Genomic DNA, 7,459 nt, shown 5'->3' with positions numbered 1-7,459 from the left:
CCTAGGTGTTTTCCCCCCACTCCAAGGAGAGAGAAAGGAGGTCACTAGGGTTGACGGTTTTCACTTAGGAGAGACTTTACATTCAAAAGAGGGGTTGAAACTCACAAGATCCAATCCCACACAATGCAAGATTGAATTCTAAATGAGTTTCAAGGGTTGAGACATCAAGGATACCCTCTTTTGTAAAGAATGTAGATAGAAAGATTGAACTAGGAGTACATGTGAAGTAGGAAAGATTCGCTTATAAACGGAGATAGGGACACAGGATGAAGCTACGAACCTAAAATTAGTAGTAAAATGTTGAGACGATGTTGTTCTGCAAATTTGAGCGAAAGTCAACGGGACGATGGCGCCCGGAGTGCACACGGTCCTTCGAAAAATCCGCAAAATGAAGGGGGATTTGTTCGTCTCTACACAAGGATTCCAGATCTTCAATTACAACCACGTACCTGCAACCTACACATAGAAAAGAGAGGATGATTGGGGGGTTAGGGATTAGGGGTTTGCCTTTAGGTCAAACCCCAGTTTTGGAATTAACCAAGAAATGAGAATGCTGTAATTGTAAATGTTTGTAATGTAAACAAGTACTAATACCTTGTTGTAAGAATGTTTGTATTCTTACATACGAAGGTGTAATGATGTTGTAAGTTGTATGTTGTAGGTGATCTCCTCTTCAATGGTTGAATCCTTGTCTTGAATGCAACACTTAGCCTTGAATGGAGACTTAGAATGCTCAATTGCTTGAAGGAATGTTTGAATGCTTGAATGTTTGAATGTTTGAATATCGCTTCTGCCTCTTGCTACAATCTTTTTTTTCTCCCTTTTCTGGGAGGGGAAATGTAGTTTATATACTTGTCAATTAGGGTTAGGAGACTGATTTTTCCGACCTTAGGCCGACCTAGGAACATTATTTTCCAAATTGCAAACTTAAAGACCCGATGCCCAACAAAAGACCGGGCCCAAAATAGGGCTAGGGACCAGGGCGCTGGGCGCCATGGTCCCACCTCCCGGGACAACAGGGTGCAAGGAGGATCAGGCCAAGGTGCAGAAATATGCAGTTTTTGATGTCGCAAACAGGTTTTGGGGTCTCCATTCAGGTTCAACGTTGCACCGCCATCGTGAAGACCCAAATGCAGTCGAAATTGCAAGTGTCGCAATTTTACGACGCTATAGGTAGCAACTTGTTCATTGGCATCATAAAGATTATTGATAGTATAGGTATAGGTTGCGTCTGTATAATCTATCACGTTATCTTGATTCTTACCTTGATTGGAGGGACCTCCTTTCTCATATGATGAGAGTGGATTTTTGAACATGGTATGAATAGTATTGGAAGTTTTTGCATTGTGACCATCCACTTCTATGTCACCTCGATCAATGAGGTCTTGAACAGTATCCTTTAATTGGTGGCAGTTGTTTGTTTTGTGCTCTCTTCCTTTATGAAATTCACAATAATAATTATCTCTCCACTAGGAAGGTTTGACATGTGGTTCAAAGTGTGATGTTTTAGGTAATATGATAAGATCAGAAGAGATGAGCTGGCATAAAATCTTTTCAAGAGATTCTCCCAAGGGTGTATAGGTGCGATTGGATTTGTAGGTTGGGTACCTATTTTTAGGTTCCTCTTGTTGTTTGTGTAAAGGTTGATTTTGTGGATTGGTTTGAGGATTACCTTGATTGGTAGTGGGGTTGTTGCGATTATCTACAACCCCTGCAATTTTGACTATGGGTTGGGCGATTTTGATAGTTTGTGCATCCACAACACCATTGTTAATAATGTTTATGTTCTTAGCCCAAAACTTTGGTTTGTCACTATTGTAGGTTTCTCTTGGACCCTCCTTGTTGTCAATGTATATCTTGACAAGTCCCTTTTTGATAAGGGATTTCTCTATTTTAAGTCCTTGAGCTATGATGTCTTTGAAATTGTCAGTGCATTTTATGTCTAATTAAGTTTCCATTTCCTCATTTAAGTTTGAAATAAAAATTTCAACTAATTGCTCTTCGGGAATGGGAAAGGAACATCTACTAGAAAGGTGTCTCCATCTTTGTAAGAATGTTGAGAATAACTCACCATTCTTTTGTTTTGTATTGCATATATCAGCCATGGAGACATCTCATTCTATGTTATGCACATGATGAGTGATAAATTTCTGTACGAGGTCCTCATAGGTCCCAATCCTATCGGGTAGGCATGAGAACCATTACATGGCTAAGCCTTCCAAACTTTGCGGAAAGAGGCACATTAAATATGTGTCCTCGTATGCAACCTCTAAGCATACGGAGAAAAATTCTCGCACATGATCTCTAGGGTCTCCCTTTACTTTGTATTTATCAAACTTTGGGGTTTTGAAGGTGCATGGGAAATGAGGCATGCATATGTTTCTATCAAATGGATATGGGCAGATATCTTTGAGAACATATTGCTTTTGTATCCTTCCTGAGTGCACTTCTTGGGCGAGATCTTGCATCTATTGTCTTAACATATCCATTGTTGTAAGATGAGGGGGATGTTGTCGTGTTGATAGTTATCATCATAGTTACGTGTATTCCATGCCTCCCTTTCATCATGATTTTTTTCTTTTTGATCGCTATGTTGGGCTTGCTCTAGTATATCCTTAAGTTGTGATACGTCAAAGTTAGCGGGAAGTTTGGCTCCTTCTTGAGCAAGTTTTAGAAATGGGCATCAACACTTCCCTTGAGAATTTATTCAAAAAGTCTGTTAAATCTGGGGTTCCTAAGTGTGTCTTCTATTTGTGCTTGTGTAGGGGTCTCTGGGTCTCCTCTTTTGGAAAAGGGGTTAATGTTCACTTCTTATTCTTCCCATATTTCATTTTGATTTTGTTGATGACTCTGAGATCTAGTTCTAGCCATGTTTGAAGCATGCTTTTGTGGGTTAAAAAGTGTATGGTTGAGAATGGGATGAATGAAAAAGTGGATGTGTGATCCCTTCTTATAGCTCCAATTTTTTAGGATGATGATGATGAGTTGAAGTATTTGTGGATGTTTGATCTCCTACAATAAAAGTTGGGTATCAACAAAGTCCTCTTTAGAATTGCTTGTTTGATGTCTTAACAATTGTGAGATGAGGTGTAGCAAGGTTTGTGTTGTTAGAAACATAAGCTACCTAGTAATGAGAGGATGCACTCATGGACTATTTTTAACCTATCTAGATGTTTAGTAATGCCCTTTTAGGATGATTGATCCTAGATGTAGAGACACACTAGAAATTAATTTCATTCGTATGATAAGCAATATCCAAAAGGACGAAGGACAAGACATCTTTGTGTTGAGAGTTGAATGAATTTTTGATTTGTTTGGAATGAGTGCTAACCTTGGAATTTTCTACTAAGGGACTATGAATTTGATGATTTATTTTGGAAATGATTTTGAAGTGAGAAAGATGGAAGAAAATGTGGGAGGATTGTGTGAACCTAGGAATTTGTAGTAAGTGATTACGAGTTGTGGAATGTATGATGGAGGAATGCATTGACCGTGATTATGATGATATTATAGGGCCCTTCTTTGGAAGAAAGCTTGTGATGCAAGTGGTTCTAATTCAAATTCGTAGGTAAAACTGTGACTAAAATCGTGATATCGATGGATGAAAGTGTGATGTTTCAACAACAACTTACGATTTTTGTATAAGAAACTTATTCTTTTTTGACGTATTTGAGAGATTTCCAAACACGAAGCATGGGTAGATTTTTGTAAGAATGTGTGAAGTTGTTTTGTTGAGATTTTTTTGGAGGTGTAACTTGTTTCAATTGTTTGAATCCTTTGAAAAGAAAATACGTCGAGAAGACAAGCACATATTCTTGCCCTTTTCAAAAATGGCACAAAAGGTGTGGGTCTAAATCAACCCAATCATGAACTTTTTGACTTTGATAATTGTGTGTATGTTCATAGGCCTAAAGTTGGCCCAAATTTTTACTAGTATGAAACAAGACGAAGACCATTCAAACACTTTTTATCCTTAAGGTAATGGCTAGTTGTGGTATTTTCAGCCCACAACTTGACATTTCTTCAACTTTGGTACTACATACCTTATGTATCCCACCATAGTAGGTAAGGATGTGATATACTAAGTCTTGTGTGACCATAATAGATAGGTGGTCCCTATGATGCGGGAGTCACCACTTTCATCAAGCTACAAGTAGCCTTTCAAAAATCCCTGTTTCTACTCAAGGAAATATTTATGGTGAGTATCTTGGGAGAAAAACCATCTACGCTCTTGCACTAAAATTTTCATAAATATCCTCAATCAATAGAATGGGTGGGCTTCTAAAATAAGAGGTGTCTAGTAATGTTTGATGTCTTTAGATGTAAGTTCATTCTGTAGTGATGCACTTAAGAGCCTTGTAACTCACGGTGGGGCCCATATGTCCTTTTGGCAAGTTACACTGTAGGAACAACTACACCCAAGGCTATAGCTTTCACTCTCACCTGATTTCTATAGCGTCTCGAAGGATTTACCACGCAAGGTCATCCCAAGAGTGATGTGTCTTTTGGTAATCCTCTCTTAAAAATAGAAAATTTAGAGTGTTACTAAAACTTTTCTCTTGCACCCAGGACCACGAGAGCCAAGGGAGAGGATAGTGTGTGTTAGAATTAGGACCACTCTACAAATTTGCATAAGTGTGCCAATCAAAAAAGACACTTGTTCTTTTTAACCCATCTTCGCAATGTGATCTATTTGCTACTTGGAGATGTTGCTCCAACAACTATGGTTTTCCTTTTAGCCAAGATAGAAAAATGTATGTTCATTTTAGGCCAAGATTTTAGCAAGGTAACAATGTGATTGTTCGTTTTAAACCATTTGTTGCGCAAAATAAGACAATGTGAATGTTTGTTTTAACCCAAGATAGCAATATGATTGCTCATTTTAAACCACTTGTTGCACAAAATAAGACAATGTGAATGTTTGTTTTAACCCAAGATAGCAACATGATTGTTTATTTTAAACCATTTGTTGAAAAAAATGAAATTGCCTATCCTAGGATTGATCAATTTTGCCCCATTATATGATTTAAGGAAAAGATTGCAATTTCAACATCTTCAAACCCAAGGAAATCATGTTAGTAAAATTTGAACCATAAGCATAACATGAAAAAGGGATTAATGGACAAACCCACTTTGAATGATGTTGTACAATTTATCAAAATTGGTTGGCCAGTCTGGTGCAATCGGTTGAATTGCCTCAATTGAGTCAAAGCGTGACAGTTGATGTTAGTTGTTCGATTGGATGGGACAAAGTCTAAGTAAGTGAGTCAAATTGACTTAATGAGACTTAAACAATTGATGTAATTTCCCGATGACGTCAAGGTATCTGAAGCAAAATATTCTTTGAGACATAGACAATTCATGTAATTCTCTGTTTTGATTGTGTTTGATTGGTTGATCAATTGATAGTTTTTGCATTGTAGGTTGTTTGTGGCATTTGTTGGACTTAGAATACCTATTGAGATTAGGCAATTGATGTAAATGTTTGTTGTATTCTAGGTGTGCGTGAGTCGATGTACCTATGTAGACATAGGAACTTGCTTTGCTTATAGGATGACCTCGGTAACATAGGTTACGCAGCCCCTCCTTTTAGAGATGGATGGTGATGAACGTAGCTTGAATGGTTTGATGGCAGACGATGTAGGGTATGTGATTCTAATGATCGAGATGGGGAGGGTGAGGTGGGGAAGTCAATTTTAGATAGAAGGTATGGAGGACATAGGACTCATTCTTGTAGAAGATGATAAAAGTAGAGTTATCAGTTGACATGAATGGGGTGTGTATCATTGTACTTAGTCATGATTTTAGGGATAGCCCTCCACATGTAGCTTTCTCATAGAAACCCTATTCCTTGCGTATGCATGCATACAAAATATTTAGTGAATGAACAAATGTATGAATGATATGCAATGAAATGCAATATAAATAGATGAGATCAAATGGTGACGCATGGCTTATTCATAATGCTTTATTTCCTCATCGAGCATAGTAGTACCGATCTTGGCCGAGGTATTAGAAACCAAGGTTGAGCGTTTCACCTATAAGCAAACATCACAGACAAGAAAAGTTCCCCTCCATTCGGGTTCATATACAAATGGTTGAGGTATACGTTGTAGTCAGTAAGCCATAGTGATCCATGACTATATTTTTGCATAGGATCACGTAGCTTAGTGAACTTCCCATGTAGACACCATTAGTATATGCCCCAGAACTTCATTGGAACGATCCGCAAACATAAAACAAAGAAAAAGATATCAAGAACCATCCCATCTACTCTAATCACTTATGGATATCCTAGAGTAGCGTAAGAACCTGATATATATACAAAAGATTCTACCAAGTGCTTATCAGCCAAACAAAATTTTCTTGTCAAAGAAAAATGGAACCATGTCTTGTTTGTAAGGAAGGATGCATCCTTGCGAAGATGGTTGTGCACAGATGTGTGATTTGTTGGTTGATTTGATAGGTGGTTAGCATTTAAGGAGTTTCAATATGTTGTTTTTGCATCAGTTGCGATGTGTATTTACAAGGAATAATTTATTTTGCAATGTTTTTGATTGATTTTGATGTTTTTGTCATGTTTTTGGATTTTTTGAATGTTGGGAATGTTTTTGTATTTTCTTCAAGACATTTAGCAAATGTTTTTGGTATTTTTTGAGATATTATGAATGTTTTTGGTATTATTTTAGGATGTTTTTGAATGAGAAACTCAATGAATCACAAGCATGGAGAATCCACTCCCATCAGTAGGTTAAGAACATTGCCCCCATTTAAGTGTTGGTATGAAAGCAGGACGTGGGACACATGAAGTAATAACCCTGATTGTAGATCAATAAGAAGCCATGGTATAAATGATGGATGAATAGATACAATGGATGTGATCGCAACAAGTCTGAAAGACAGTGGAGTGATAGCCTTTTCGAATGATGCCTTTTTACCAGGTTTTTACCACCGTACTTATCCAAGGTGCCATCGAAGTGGTTATCACCATTTGGATGAATGATTTTTCTTTACTATTTTCTTGATTTTTTTATTTTTGTATTTTGTTCAGGAGTTTTTTTTATTTTTCTTTTTTTTTTTGGTTTTTTTCTGATATTTGATGAGCCTGATGCTTTGCACAACTTTATGTGTGGAACTTTTTTAGATGCATGTTGTTGATCGGATCTGCTAGTGATCCTCCTTTTGAAGTTGCTAACTGATATGCCCCAGACCTAAAGATGATAGTGATGACAGATGGACCCAGCCAATTGGATTCAAATTTTCCCCGATGTTGTCTGTTCAGTTGATTGTGAGGCTTCTCTCTGAGAACAAGATCTCCTACTTTAAATATGTGAGGTTTGACCCTATGATTGTAGCTTCTGCTCATGCATTGTTGATAGGCTTTTAGGTGATTGTAGGCAGCTTGTCATTTTTCATCAAGCATTTCCAAGTCCTAAAGATGTGAGACTTAGTATTATTC

The sequence above is a fragment of the Cryptomeria japonica genome, chromosome 7, assembly GCF_030272615.1.
Source record: "Cryptomeria japonica chromosome 7, Sugi_1.0, whole genome shotgun sequence".
In the NCBI taxonomy this organism is placed as follows: domain Eukaryota; kingdom Viridiplantae; phylum Streptophyta; class Pinopsida; order Cupressales; family Cupressaceae; genus Cryptomeria; species Cryptomeria japonica.
Note: the sequence above shows the minus strand (reverse complement) of the source record.